Here is a 15,847-nt window from a genome sequence, read left to right on the forward strand (position 1 = left end):
TACTTTGACTTCCTTTCTTTGTGTGTTGGCCTTTGTGTAGGAGTCTATGGGACTCAGTGGTACAGTGTCTTTGATCTCTTGATCTGGATATTTTAGAGATTCCCTTTATTCAATGTATATGGGCTCTGTTGTGGTACTTGGGCTTTTCTTATTGATGTCTCATTCATTAATGTGTTCTCCCAAAATGAAAGGGGCTGTCTTCACATAGTCAAATTCAGAATGTGGGCCCAATAAAATCAAAGGAGGTTTCTGAGCACATCAACATTGTACATTCTGGCTCATTCACTTTCCTGAATAATCAGAGGATTATGCTCTACAGCAATGTTTCTCAAACTGTGCTCCACAAGCTCCAGATCTGGGGACTTGTTAGAAATGTATATTCTCCATCCTCATCCCACATCTCCTATCATAATTTTTCCATGGCCCTCTTCATAGACCATATTCTGCAACTCCAGAATTTCTTCATCAACTGTTCTTTGTGTGGGTCACTTCCCCATGCCAATCCTGAAGGAAACTTATGCTGCTGGCTGGTGTACCCTTGGGCTCAAAGAGTGACTGACTAAATAGTAGTCATTGGAGGCATTTTGGGCAGGTACTGCACCTGAATGCTCAGTCATCTACATATATGTCTACTGCAATCTTCATGCATATAGAAGGAGCCAAGTGGAAAAGGAAGGAAGTAAAGACCAAGGGGCAGAGATTTCCAGTTTTACTCTTTACATATGTAAGGGAATGCATTTTCTAACAAAAACAACAAAAACAAAAAGAATAGGTAATATATTTTGTAAAACATTAATAACTTCTAAGAGGTTGAGTATATAGGTATTTATTTTTTTTTTACATTTTTCCACACTTAAACTATTAAGTCATAAATTATATATAAAGTAGGTTTTTAAAAAATATTTATTTATTTTTTAGAGAGAGGGGAAGGGAGGGAGAAAGAGGGGGAAAGAAACATCAATGTGTGGTTGCCTCTCACGTGCCCCTCACTGGGGAGCTGGCCTGCAGCCCAGGCATGTGCCCTGATTGGGAATTGAACCAGTGACCCTTTGGTTCTCAGGCCAGCACTCAATCCACTGAGCAACACCAGCCAGGGCTAAAATGGTTTTTAAATGCTCCTTAAAGCAACTTTTGGTATAAGAAGATAATGGTGTCAGCTTTGTAAATTGTGCCTGTATGTTTAAGGTGAACAGTGAAAACCTTACCCAGAAAATAATAATTAATATTACTTTATTAAACTTAATAAAAATTAAATTTAAATTTTTGTTTTTGAAATTTTCATCTATGAGTTAATCTTATATATAATGTTCTCTCCAGTTGAGTTTTCAGAATCTCATACAGTAGACTAATCAGGTTATCAATGTATGTTTGTTGAATAAATGGATAAGCAAATGAGATGAGGAATCTGAGTAATTGATGGCTTTTAGAATTCCTACTCATTATAGGAAATTAAACCACTTCTGCATTTCTCATATTTATTTAATTCTTTTTTGCAAATATTCATGAATAACTGCACAATGTTCTGGTGCTGCCCAAATTTATATGTTAAGTTATGCCTGTTTGTAATCTAGTAGAGAAAATAGGAAACAGAAAAATTACTAACATTGAAATAATAAGAAAGAGTCCTGGATGCTTCTGCTACAGATAGGCTCCTATAAAACCAATCATGGCTATAATTAGGACCTCTGAAAAGCCTCGAGACAAACAAAAAACATGAATTCACTGAGAGTGAATAAAAAACAAGCATATTTAAAAGGTAAGTGGAAATCTGAAAGAAATGATACAAACCCTGTGATGACTCAGAACTTGGAACTAACAAAAAAGAATGTTACAGCACATATTATTCTGTACTGTAATAACAAATACAAATTTAAATGAATCTCAATTTTCCTGTTGAAAATAAGGAAAAAGACTTTCTCCTTCTCCCTTTTCTTAGAACATATCCATTAAAAACCTGTAAATTTAAGTTTGAAGTGTATGTAAATCTTTAAAAAGCCAAACAATCCTTGTGCCAACATTATAACTATGAGGCTTCTTTCTCAAGGATCTGAGAGCCATCTGTTTGAAATGTAAACATTGAAGAAAATAGCATCCTTATCTCTTATTTTCTGTGGAGGAGTAGGAGGCTAACTCGGGTGGTGGGATCCCTATTCCAAATTGCAAAACTATCTCATGCCACAAAATGAGGAGTTCATATATTTTGGCAGGATAAAGCAATTGACTAACACAGATAGGCATCCCAACTGAATTTAGGATGAATCCCTGTGTGACAAATGGTGTTGTCAAGTGCACTTACTTGAGACTAGTTATTGCTTACTTTGGAAACATATATGCAATGGGTGGTATTGTGACAGCGCAGTGAAAAGCTAGGAGAATTCATGAGCAAGTGGAATAAAGAAGCTGAGACAAGAAAATTAAACAAGGCCAAATAATTTGAATAACTTACAGCCAGCTAGTGAATTGCAAGACCTTATCTTCCACATCCAAGGACACACTTTAGAGCAAATGGTTTATACCTCTCCTTCCTAGCCAGAGAATACATAGTTTAAATCACCCTGATCTGGGAAATAGAGAACCCAATTAATACTATTTGTGCCAGTTAAACCCAAGGACAGATGAAGTCAAAGGAACAAATAACTAAAACTTCATTAGAGTCAGTCAGACAACATAAAAGACAGTAAGGCAGACCAAAAAAATTAATCCCCAATTCCCTCCACCAATACACTTATCTTGATGCATCAGCATGTTAAAAATATACCTGGAAAGCTAATGAATATTTTGCTGAAAACTTCCCCTAACTTTCTTACCCACAGAAAATAGATAGAAAGCCTCAAGACAAAGACCAGGTGCATGCTCACTCTAGAGCATGCACATGACCCTTCCTGGGCATGAACTTCTAACTTCATCCTAAACTCTAGGGGTCCCCATAAGATGTACAACCAGGGAACCAACAGACAGTGGCAGCTTACCCCAGGCTTACCCACTGACCCTGTCTCCAAGATGAGCTAAAATCAGCTCCGCCTTGGCTCATTTATTTCCTATAATGTTTCTAGGGAATGAAAGCAGAGCGCTGCCTAAGCTTTCTCCTGTTGCTCCTTCTACTCTAGGTCTTTTTTGTTTCATTGACCCCAGTTTCAATAAAGGCACTCCCCAAATCACCTGAACTTGTATAGTGAATCTTTCCTACATGAAGTCAAGAACCTGTACACTACAGGCTGGCTGAGGCAGACCTGCTCTGGGCTGGTCCCTGTCCTGTAACAGGGACCTTGGCTATACAAAAAGGTGAGATTTCTGTGTTTCCATCCTCTTAGTAGATTGCCTGTGACGTACATTATATTCTGGTTTAGTGCTTATTTAATACCACAGCATTTGTTTATCTCTAATCCTTTGTGAAGAGGTTTTCTGGGTTAGCAGGAGATTTGTTTTCAATTGTGTCTCCACAACAAGTCTGGTGACAAGGACAGGCTGTCTAGCAGTTACTGAATTAAATGGACCAGTTGAAGGTCTTGGGGCCCCACAACAGTTGGGTAAAGGAACTACAAACATAAAGTTGCCCTTTTAGGTCTTTGTTCTTTTACAATGATAGTCAAATTCCACTTTTTCTCTGAAACCAAAATTAAATAAGCATGGGAAATAGAGGTTAGAAGAGTCCATTGAGATTACTGTATGGTTGGGTAACATGGAAACCCAAGGATTTTGCCTTCAGGTCTTTCTCTTAAAGAGCTAATAACTTTCTATCATATTTATAATAGGTATGTGAGAATTCAGTCTTGCAGTGGCCTAAGGAGAGTTTTTTTATTTATATAAACTAATGTATTTGTTGAATCTCATCCCAAGCAAATGAATTACTGATAATATTATAAACTTGACATTCCAACTTCACATTATACACAAAATGTAGTTTAAGATAGATCATAGACTTAATATAAAAACTAAAACCATAAAGCTTTTTAAAAAGAAACACAATAGAATATATTTGTAGCTTGGAGCTAACCAAAGGTTTCTAAGGAGTTCACAGAAAGCAATAACCCAAACAAAACAAAAAAAAAAACAATGATACATTAGAATTTCTCAAACTTATAAACTTTTGTTCATCAAAAACCATTATGATGGGTAGAACAGAGACCAAGAAAATCTGTTTGCAAAACACATGTCTGCCAAAAAGGACTCCTCTAACTCAATAATAAAAGTGTAAGAAAACACACAAAGTAGTCAAAGATTTGAACAGGCACTTTACAGAAATACCCATGACCTAAAGAATTTTCTCATCATTAATTGTCAAAGAAATACGTACTTAAGATTTGTGCATATACTAGTAAGTCTTCTCCAGAGAAATAGAACCAATAGGAGGGAGGGAGGGAGGAGGGGGGAGGGAGAGAGGGAGAGAGGGAGAGAGAGAGAGACCGGGAGGAAAATATTAAGGAACTCTCAAAAAAATTATAAAAGCTAGCAAGTCCAAAATGTGAAGGATAGGTTGGCAGGCTGGAGGCCCATGGAAGAAGTGATGTTGCAGCTCACATCAGAACACAGGTGCCTGGCTGGATTCCCTCTTTTGGGAGGAGGTTAGTCTTTTTTTATTTTTTTTCTTGTAAGGCCTCCAACTGGTTGGATAAGACCCAGCACAATATGGAGGTATTTTCCTTCACCAAGGTCTACTGATTTTTATGTCAGCTTTATCTAAAACATACATTGACAGCAACATCCAGACCAGTGTTTGGTCAAATACCTGGACACTGTGGCTTAAGCAGATTGATACATAAAATTAACTATCATGGTGAATTTCTTTGTAAATTTTACATTAAAAAATGTGTGAATAACTACTAGCCCTAGCTGAATACATGCATGCCAAAGTATTGAGGGTATGGCAGTATTAAAGGTTGCAATTTACTTGAAATGTATCAGAGAAATCTGGTGGGTGGCTGGGTGGATAGACAAAGAGTAAGATGGATTAATAGATATGTAATAAAACAATTATCATGAGATGCTAGAGTTTTAGGTTGTGGGTGTAGGGATGTGCATGGTAAAGTTATTCCATGCTAGAAAAACAGGAATATTTTGTTGAACATATAATTATAGGTCAAATTAATGGACAACTTAATTTAGAGGAGGAAGAATCAACATGGGATCACTTAATCATAATATATTTGAAGCATGACCTTAAAAATTATATCAACCATCAGAGGGAAAATATAGGAACATAGTTCTTAAGGTAGGTATAAGTGAAGTTTCAGAATAATGAATAGGATACTTCAGCCTTGACCAGTGTGGCTCAGATGGTTAAGCATTGTCCAGCAAAGTGAAAGGTGGTCAATTTGATTCCTGGACAAATGCCTAGGTTGCAGGTTCAATCAGGTCAGGCACATACAAGAGGCACATACAAGATTGATATTTTCCCTCCCTCTAAATCTTCCTCCTCCCCTGCCTCACACTCAAAAAAGAAAGGAATGCTTTGCTGGAATAAGATATTTATGTTAGAGACTAGTAACTGTACCTTGCCCCATTACTAATCTGAGTGACCTAGCCACTTACCCTTTCCAACATTAACTTCTAATACTTGCATGTGTATTCATCTAATCCAATTCTGTTAGACTTCACTTGAACTTTAGAAAAGACTTCCTGTCTATAGGCCTCTCTTCAACTTACTGCGACCTTGTGTAATGCTTTCCTTCCCCCAGCATAGACTTTCCTTACACCTCTCATCTCTCAGTGCTTAGGGACAGTAAGCCTCATTTGCTTTTCCAAGACTTCTAACTTACCCCTCCTTCCAGTGATTTTTCAAATCAGTGTCATTATTTAATAGAATTTTTCATGTTATGTTTCAATTGATTCATTTTTATTGTTTTATCGATTTATTGATTTATATTATATATGTTAATATCTTATTTTCCCAGTTAGAATATAAAGTGAATTATTGTCAGGAACTGTGCTGTCCTTTCCTTTTCTTCCTTCATAATTCTCAGTGCATAATCTTGTCTACTATATAAGCTAAAAATATTTAGTGAGTATATTAGCTTTCTATTGCTCCCTAATAAAAACTACCAAGAAAAGTAGCAGATCAAAACATTTACATTTTTATTTCATGATCAAGAGTTTAAAGAGCTTGATTAGTTCTTCTGCTCAGGGTCTAACAATTCTATAAAATCTGATGTCCTCTTCTGAGATCACATGGATGTTGGCAAAATTTATTTCTCTGCATCTGTGGAAGTTATCATGGCATGCTTCTTCAAGGACAGCAGAATGGAGTCTATAACTTCTCCCACCTCTGGTGTCTACACCCTCTTCTATAGGGCTGATAGGTTAGAATAAGATCCAACAGGGAAAACCTGCCTTTTGATTTACTTAGAATCAGCTGATAAAAGATGTTAATTACATCTGAGAGATCTCTTTACTATTACAATTTAATGTAATATCACCACAGGAGTCATGTCCTTCAGTTTTGCCAAATCCTACTGGTTAAATAAAAAGTAACAAGTTCTGTCCACACTAAAAGGAAGTGGGTTGTGTATACAAGGGTATATGTGTGTCATTAGAGTTATACCTACCACAGGGAATAATAAACAACTTTTATACTTGCATAACGCATTGAAAATGTCAGTCATTTTACTGACACTTTGGCACACATGCTATCACTGAGCAAATGGACAAGGAATGTTCACCATGGGTGCTTCCAAAGCACTCAGTGAATATCTCTGTTATAAGACTTCAAATGTGAAAACTGTGCTTGTGCCCTGGCTGGCATAGCTCAGTGGATTGAGCATGGGCTGGGAACCAAAGTGTCTCAGGTTCGATTCCCAGCCAGGGTACATTCCTGGGTTGCAGGCCATAACCCCCAGCAACCACACATTGATGTTTCTCTCTCTCTATCTCCCTCCCTTCTCTCTCTAAAAATAAATAAATAAAAACTTAAATAAAACTGTGCTTGTTTTACAATAGTGCTTAGGTTTTTTTAGGATCTTGACATATGTCTTTAAGGAGTTGTTGTCTTCACCATAGTTTAATGAAATTTCAATAATAGATATGTTAATACAATTGGAAAATGTAAGAAATAATATTTGGAGAGAAGGCACCTGCATGTTAGCAATGGATGATAAAACATTTCTGTAATGGAGAAAGACAAATAACATATGGTTTTACTTTAATGTGGCATCTGAAGAACAAATTCAAAGGACAAAGAAAATGGAAGCAGACTCATAGCTAGAGAGCAGCCCGTAGCTGGAGGTTGCCAGAGAGGAGGGGTGTTGGCGAACTGGGTGAAAAAATATAGGGATTAAGATGTTCAAATTGGTTGTTACACAGTAGTCATGGGGATGTAAAGCACAGCATAGGAAATACAGTCAATAATGTTGTAATAACTGTGTATGGTGCCAGGTGGGTAATTGAAATACTGAGGGGACCACTTTGTAAAGTATGTTATTGTCTAACCAATATGCTGCACACCTGAAATTAATACATAATAATATTGAATGTAAAATTCAATTGAAAACAGAATTTTAATGAAAATTGTTTTATGCAGGTTAATTTTACACTAAGTTTCTCATTTGTGACTTGAACACAGTATTTCTGTAACAGAAGGTACTGAAGTGTAAATTTCTTAAATAGCATGACACTTTAGTAAACTAGTTACAGTCAGAATCATTTCTGCACTCAGATTTCTTGCTGTTTAAATGATCGCTGGGGGCGGGGGGTATAAAATGACTAAATGGTAATGGAAAAAAGTACAATAAAGACTCAATGTAAAAAAATAACCTGCTCAAATCACGCTAAGGTATTGGAAACAGAATATTGTCATGCTCTAAAATTAAAATAGCATTTTGTATTTTCATTGAAAACAAAGTGCACACACTACAAAGCAAAGCAAGTTTCCTAAAGCTGTAATACAATTGTGGCTCAAAGGACTTTATTTATATTTAAGGGTTTCTGTCTCTGATTTATAATAACAGTCTATGCTTCTTAATGTGCTAACACATTTCTTAAAAGCATGTTCTCTCACCTCCAGAATGCAATGGGATTATCAAAACAAAACTCAAAAGGGGAAAACAGTACTGGCCTTTTTTCTTTGTTATGGCCGTTAGATAGTAATTGGCTTATTCCCAATTCATAAAATGTTAATGCAATATTAAACGGCACATTAGTGCATCCTTTCCATGGAAGAGAATTTATTGCCAGTTCTCTCCTCTTGCAAATCTCTTCTCTTTATTATAAACAATAGTTGTAAATACAAGTATGTCAGAAAAAGTAGGTAATGCATGATATGTTCTCATAAATTATTTATTTTATTAAAAGCAAAGTAACTTTGCAGAATAGTCTTAAAGATCCTATTCGTAGGCAAATTGTATTATGAATTATTTTGAAATTTGGAATTAATGTTTAATTACCATAGCAAATTGTATTTCCAATAAGATATACACTCATTGACAGTGTAATGTGGTGTACAACTAAAAGATGATGTTTACAGTTACTAGATCAAATAAACCAAGATGTAAAATATTTTATCTTCTAACAATTATATTTTTATGAAGCTTTTAGAAGTGGAACTGGGTATGTGATATAAAATACTCATTTAGACAAAAAAAATTTCTCTGTCCCTCTCAATTGGGCAGAAAAGAGGCAGTGGTATGAAATGGAGAGAGTGGAATGTCACCCTAGAGCACAGAATTCTGTCACATCCTAGGAATGCTTAGACCTGTTTCTGATGGTTACTAGTATCACTTTTCCCGCCAGCTAGAAAGCTGTATAATACCCAGTATGGTGTGGAAGTTGGGAATGCTAGTGGACTCCTTGCAGAAGGGTAGTTGGTGCAGCTGTTCTGGAGAGCAATGTGGCATTACTTAGTCAGATTTTATGTCTACATCTAGATGTATACTATGAATGCAGTAATTCTGATCATGGGTATATCCTAAACAATGCATCATATAGGTTTATAAGATTGTATATGAAAACCTAAATATTTTGTGATAATTTAGGGGAAATTTATCCATTCATCATGTTATCGGTGACAGTGGGATTCTTGCAGTGTCCAGAGGGAAAGAATTTCCTGAGTCCTGCATGGGAGGATGAGGGTCTGTAGTATGGTTAATTGATGATGTGCAATTAAGAGAGTTCCCCTCCTGATTTCCCAGTGTCCCATCTCCATCTGTCTCACCATAAAAAATGTCCAATCTTGTCTTTAGTAGGGCCAGGGGGAGACCACTGTTTAAAGCATGTTTTCAGTTGCAGTCCGATGTTGTTCTTTGGTATGCAGGCTCCCTCCTGATGACCATGGGCCTTGTGGCTGTTAAGACCACATGGCCATGGAAAGAACAGGTGCATGCACCATGCAAGTGTGGGTCACAGACAAGAGAGAGAGCTCCTTTGTTCCCCTAGAATTATATTAACTTAGGCTTGGGACGAACCAGGTACCTTTCAAAAAAGCCAATTAACTTCCCAAACTTTCACAGGCTTTGATGAGTCCATCCCCAGTTAAAATGACAGGCTTATATGGTCCAGCACCTCCCACTGTGACCCCCAACAATCTGGTACTAGAGGGGGAAAGGAAGTAGCCTTAATCCTTTTGGTGGAGCAATGCTGTAATCCCCTGGAGCAGGAAGGTGTTGCTTTCTAGCTAGCAAGCAGGACTTTGCTCCCCTTCTATGTCCAGTTCCCTTTGCTCCCCTTTTCTAGCTAACTGCCAGTGGTAACAATCACAGTGGAAGTCATGAATGCATGGCATGGATTACTATGCAGCCATTAGGAGCAACAGACTAGATGATAACATAGTGCTTGGTGAAAAAGGGAACGTAAAAATAAACTCTATAGCTCAATAGCACAATATCATTTATGAAAAAATATCCACATAAAACAGTCCCTGCTTTGCTGGGACACATAAAAATGAGTGGCCATGCTTTGAATTAAGTGTTCATTGAAGGAAAAAGAATAAAGGAATGCTGGATCTTATTATTTCTTTTTTTGCAGTCTTTCACAATTTTTCTTATTCATTTATTCCCCTGCATGCTTATTTCCCATTTAATGCAGTTTTAAAAATAAAAATTTTATAACATGGCCACTTTACACTTCAGTGAAATCATAGTATAACAATGCTTTACATAATAGAAAATATACAGATTAATAATGACGATATTAGAATATGTTCCCCTAACACTTTTTCAGTAAGTCTTTTTGCCTAACTGTAGTAAGCCATACATTCTACAGATCAAGATACTGAGGCTTGTGTGACAAAAGTGTAATTAAGTAATCGCAAAACAGTTCAAAATGGTTTAACAAGATACTGAATTGCTTTTCAGAGACCACATACCAAAACCACGCGCCATGCAGTCCAAGCCTGTGTAGGAGAAAGAACTCTGGCCTCCTGCTACACCTGGAAACACAGAGTCTCACCCTCACTCCTTCCAACTCAAGGACCAGGGCATAACCGGAACTTGAACACTGGAACACTTGCAGAAGCAGAGAGTCCTTTACCCAGGAAGATCTTGTGTTGATGCCCTTTTCCATAAATGGCCAAATTCCAAGTCCTTATACTCAAACATGTTGGCCAGCACTTCCCCGTACCTATTCTCCCACACCCTAAAAAACCTTCCCCAAAACACACATCAGAGAGTTCAGACTTTTGATCATTAGCTTCTCCCTTCCAGTGGATGGCACTGTCCATAATAATTTTTTTCCCCACTGCAATTCTTGGTGTTTAGTGTTTTGGCTCCATTAGTGCTATGTGAACTTTTTTTGTTCTGCAACAATTATTAGTATTTTCCAAATCCAAACCCCATGCTTCTTACTCTACTTCAAAAGTGTAAATAAGAACTGCTATGTTTTATTATTATTATTATACCTCATAAAATTAGTAGTGATGAATATCCCTTAATTTGAAGTTGGATTTTTGCAGGGATATTTTACTACAAAATATATAAAGGGGTAATTTCTCAGTTAATCAGAAAGCAATACTGAAGAAAAAGGATATATTTTAAAGTCAGACTTTTGAATTATACATATTCAATTTATTTGAACTGAACATACTCAATTTCATACACATGTAGTAAAATGGAAGATTTGTATGAAAAAAGCTCACCACAGAGACCAGAAAGGGAGTGGCAATCTGAATTGCTTAACTTCAAATTATTACAACTTATGAGCTCTGCATTCGGGTGTGAAGACTAAACAGAGCAAAATTAGTATTTCACAAGTTTGGGCTTAAAGGTAGTAAGAAGCCTATAGATATTGCTAGAGATTAGGATCATAATCATATGGGCAGTGGGAACACACTGATGATATGCATGTGTCTCCTTGCTCACAGTGGCTAATATAAGTTCATTGTCTGTTTCATTTCTCGATAGTTATTATTGGCTTTGCATTATGAAAATATAAAAGAGCACATTTATATTATGATATGTGAACACAGTAATCATCCTTATGGTCTTCTAGAGGGAGTATGTTCTGTTGATATTACTTACCTCTTTATAAACAATCATTGAATTAATTTTTGTTTTTTAATGTAATGATGTTTGGTTCAGTCACAGTGGAGCTAGACTTTCCAAATGTACTTTGACATGGAATGAGGGATAGTTGTAGATGGTGAGGAGCTGGGGCATAAGTTACTTTTTTGGATGTTAAAACCCACCAAGTATAGTTCACCTACATGGAAAGAGCAGTCTCATTTGTAACACCAATACTATGTTTTACTACTCACTTTTATCTGAACTTTTTGAATCTGTTTAAGAAGAACTAACAATTCTGGAAACAGCAATGTTTATGTATAGATATAAGGATATATAAAGATAGTTGGTTTATTATGAATAAACTTCTAAATTATGTAGGAAAAAGTTATACATTTTACACTTTGAAGTTTCCAATAGAGGTGAGGGAAAAAGTAGGGTATGTGATATAGTGTGGGAAAAATGTATCATTTAACAGCTAAAATAATTAACTTTGTTTTAAAAATTGCCCCTGGCTGGCGTAGCTCAGTGGATTGAGCACGGCCCGTGAACCAAAGCATCACAGGTTCAATTCCCAGTCAGGGCACATGCCTGGGTTGCAGGCCATGGCCCCCAGCAACTGCACATTGATGTTTCTCTCTCTCTCTTTCTCCCTCCCTTCCCTGTCTAAAAATAAATAAATTAAATTAAATTCCCAATAAAATTTGAAAAAATTAAATCTAAGTGTGAAGGTCAGCAAGTGTCAGAAGATGAGGCAAAAATTAAATACAGCTTTCCTTCCCTAATGAGAAAAAAGAAAATTTGCTCTACTCCTGAGAAATGGGAGAAATTCAAAGACCAGAAGAAACATTTACCAAGGGAGTTATATCCTGGAAACTTAAAAATATTTTATTCTAGCAAAATAAAGGGTTGCTGATGATATGCCCCTAGTAGAAGGCACTAATCCCCACCCTTTCATAACAATGTTTAGTGTCAATTTCATTCTTATAAATCTTCTAGCCCCCTTTACTCAATTCCCAGTCACTTGGCAAACTATGCCAGTTGGGCTTCCTGTCCTGTTACACAAACAGAGCGGTTCTCACTGAAGTCAATAGTAACTACACTGATTCCATGAGGCACCATTCAGTCTGCCTCTCTTCGATACAGGAAGGAAATAATTAACAATCAGGCTTGGCAATCAGGTCTATATAAACCTGAATTTTCCCAATCAAACCTAAATCCTTTGTCATTTTTAATAGGAATTTTTCAGACTTCTTGATTTCTAAGCAGTATTTAGCACTGTGGACAACTCCCTTCTTGAAACATTTCCTGCCCAGAGTTCAACCTGCACATCTCTTCTGGTTTTCTCCTCACTAGCCACTAACCACACTTTTAGTCATCTTGGTAAGCTTAGTTATATCTGTTCAGAGTTCCTCAAAGATTGGTTGTATGTCCTACTTCTTATCACTCCATGCACTGATGAGACAACACATTTACTCACATGATCTTGGTGAGAGTCATGGGGCTCCAATTAAATGGAGGTGACTGTGATTGTGGTCTAGCAATGTACTAAGAATGAGACATAGGTAAGTGTATTAACTCCCTGTAAGGAGTCGTAGCTGATATATGAGTTAGGTTAATAGAAAGTTTATAGCGGAGCCCCAGGAGTAATACTTCGCTCAAACATGCTCAAAGTATCTGAATTCAACCACCTAATATTAAGCATGGAGTTGATTTTATAGACTAGAAATCAGCCAGGATTCAGTTGTCAATTTGTGATATTGTTATTACTTGCTAAATATTAACAGGAAGTAAGAATCTCTTTTTGATAAGACATTGATAATATGCAAGAAACAATTAAATAGGTTTCTATTGACAGTGGGGAAAAAGAAGAACCACCAAGTATATATTGGAACGAGTACTTATGCACTTTATAGAAAATGTGCTTCCAGGTCCTAAGACTGGTTCTTCCCTGGGTTTGAGTTTAATTTGGACAGGGAAATAGAATATAGTTGTTTTGGCAAATCTTAGAAAACAGAAGAAAACATCTCTGAGGTCATTTTCAACTATAGCACTTTGAAGATGAATTAGATATTACAAAAAATTCTTTTGGAATGAGTCTGGTTTTGTGATGAGTAACCAAATAAAGTAAACTAGAAGTACTCAAAACAATTACAATTGAAGTTACTGAGGAAAATAAACAGCTTTTGGGCATTAGACCATACTTTTGGTTGTGTGAATTCTGAATTTTCATTTTTATAAGAATATATATGAGTTGCATTAAATTTATCTCTACAAATTATAAATTTTACTGATATAAGTAATTTGTATATAATTTTTGTATACTTTAATAATTTTTGTTAATTTCATAAAGCCATTACTTTTCCTAGAAAACTTATTACTGAGTTTTTTGCACTTTGGTATCTTTTTTTTGCACTTTTTTGCACTTTTGAACTTTTGGTATTTTTTTTGCATCTGTAACAATTAATAGTTGCAGCTATCAAGCAAATATAGTTCTGGTATGAATGTTTCTTGATATTTTCATGTATACTCATGAACACAGTAAAGCAGCAAAGACAAATGTCAGAACATCACTCTCTCTTCAACGACAGGATTGTTTCACAATTTAGCAGAAATATTCACAAGCTTAAATATTAAGTTTTGTTTTATTCTGTTTACCAGGTGTTCTAATACTTGTCTCTATCTTATTTTTGTTTATTTATGTATGTATGTATGTATGTATGTATGTATTTTAATAGGTTGATGGGTTTTAAAAAGAGAGGAAGGGAGAGAAAGAGAGAAACATCAATGTGAGAGAGAAATATGGATCGGTGGTCTCCCGTACACATCTGGGGATTGAACCCACAACCTAGGTATGTGCCCTGACTGGGAATCAAAGCCCCAACCTTTTGGTGTATGGAACAATGCTCCAACAAACTGAGCCATGCCAGCCAAGCTACTTCTATTTTTTCTATATTCAGTTTGATGTCAATATATAAATGCCTAAACCTCATCATATTTCATTGCTGAATAGTATAAGTGTTTCATTATTTATTTAAATATTCCAATATTGATGGACAACAGGTTGTTTCTGGTCTGGTCTATATTTGGACAAGGCTATTTCTATCAGTAGAAAACTTGCTGGTACATGATAAATAAAACAAGTCTTTGTCCATATTATTAAATGATTATTTAATTAGTTGTAGCATTCCTATATAATAATACTGATTACTCCCATAAAAGACAGTTTGGGAATGAGTTTTAGTCTGCTTATATACTGTTTGACCAATATCTCTTATTATGCCTCAGGTAAATGGACTTTGCTTGATCAGTAATGTAGTTCACAGAATGGACACAAGGGAAAAGAGAGAGCAAGTTGGGAGGCAGAAGGAGTGAGATTGCTACCCTATTTTTTAAATAAGCTTATCAGTATAGAAACCTTTAAAAACATTACAGCTTTCATTGTCTATTAGTTTAATTATTGTGTGCCTGAGCTACCATTCAGAAGACTGAATTATACCCAGCATGACTCTGATTACTTTTATATTAAAGAAACTATTCCATGTACTTTACATTCAAGACTTCAGAAAAAAAATAACTGTGCTTTCTGCATCATATGAGGTTAAATGATGCATCTGAAAATTCTAACACAGGGAACTCTCTCTTCTGTTCAAATATGGCTTGACTGATGTCACCCTGCCTCAAGTGTATTACTTAAAAAACAGTGCAAAGAGAACAGCTGTCAGGGTGAGAAGTCTAAACACATTTTTGCTCAGTAACCTGGTCCTGACAAAATGCATTTAATCATGCTCAAACTTCATGAAATTGAGTTCATTAAGTTAGGCTATTTAATGATTATGGCTAAGAAAAAAAACATTTATACCTAAACTGTTGAAAAAGCAACTACAGAAAGCTACCCAAGTTGATAAAAGAAGTTTAATAAAATGAGTTAATAAATGTTTCTTTCAGCATTTCATTGTTCTAAAAAAATGAAATTAGAAGAACCTTGACAACTTGTTTATTGCTTTGCAGCCTGAAGTCGGGGAGAAGATGGAGGCTGGTGCTCTGAGCGCTGACCTGCTTCTTTCTCTTTCCTGCCAAACTTAACAACCTCATTGGTTTTCTTGGGAATTTTGTATGACATCGTAGAGATAATTGTGCCATAGCCCAATATAAGACAGTAAGATCTATACCCCTGAGAAGAACTCGAATTCACTTAAGGGAATAAAAACTGATTTTCTGTATTAGCTTTCTATGGTTTCCTCAGTATAGTCCAAAAAGGTTTTATTGCTTCATATAACAATTAACTCCTAGCAAGATACCTCACAACCAATAATAAAACATGTCAATAAGAAATATAACTAAGAGTCACAACTCAACTTAATATATACATATGTATATATAATGAGTAAGCGCAAAGTAAAAATATTAAGATAAATATAATA

Source organism: Phyllostomus discolor, chromosome 11, assembly GCF_004126475.2.
Source record: "Phyllostomus discolor isolate MPI-MPIP mPhyDis1 chromosome 11, mPhyDis1.pri.v3, whole genome shotgun sequence".
Lineage (NCBI taxonomy): Eukaryota > Metazoa > Chordata > Mammalia > Chiroptera > Phyllostomidae > Phyllostomus > Phyllostomus discolor.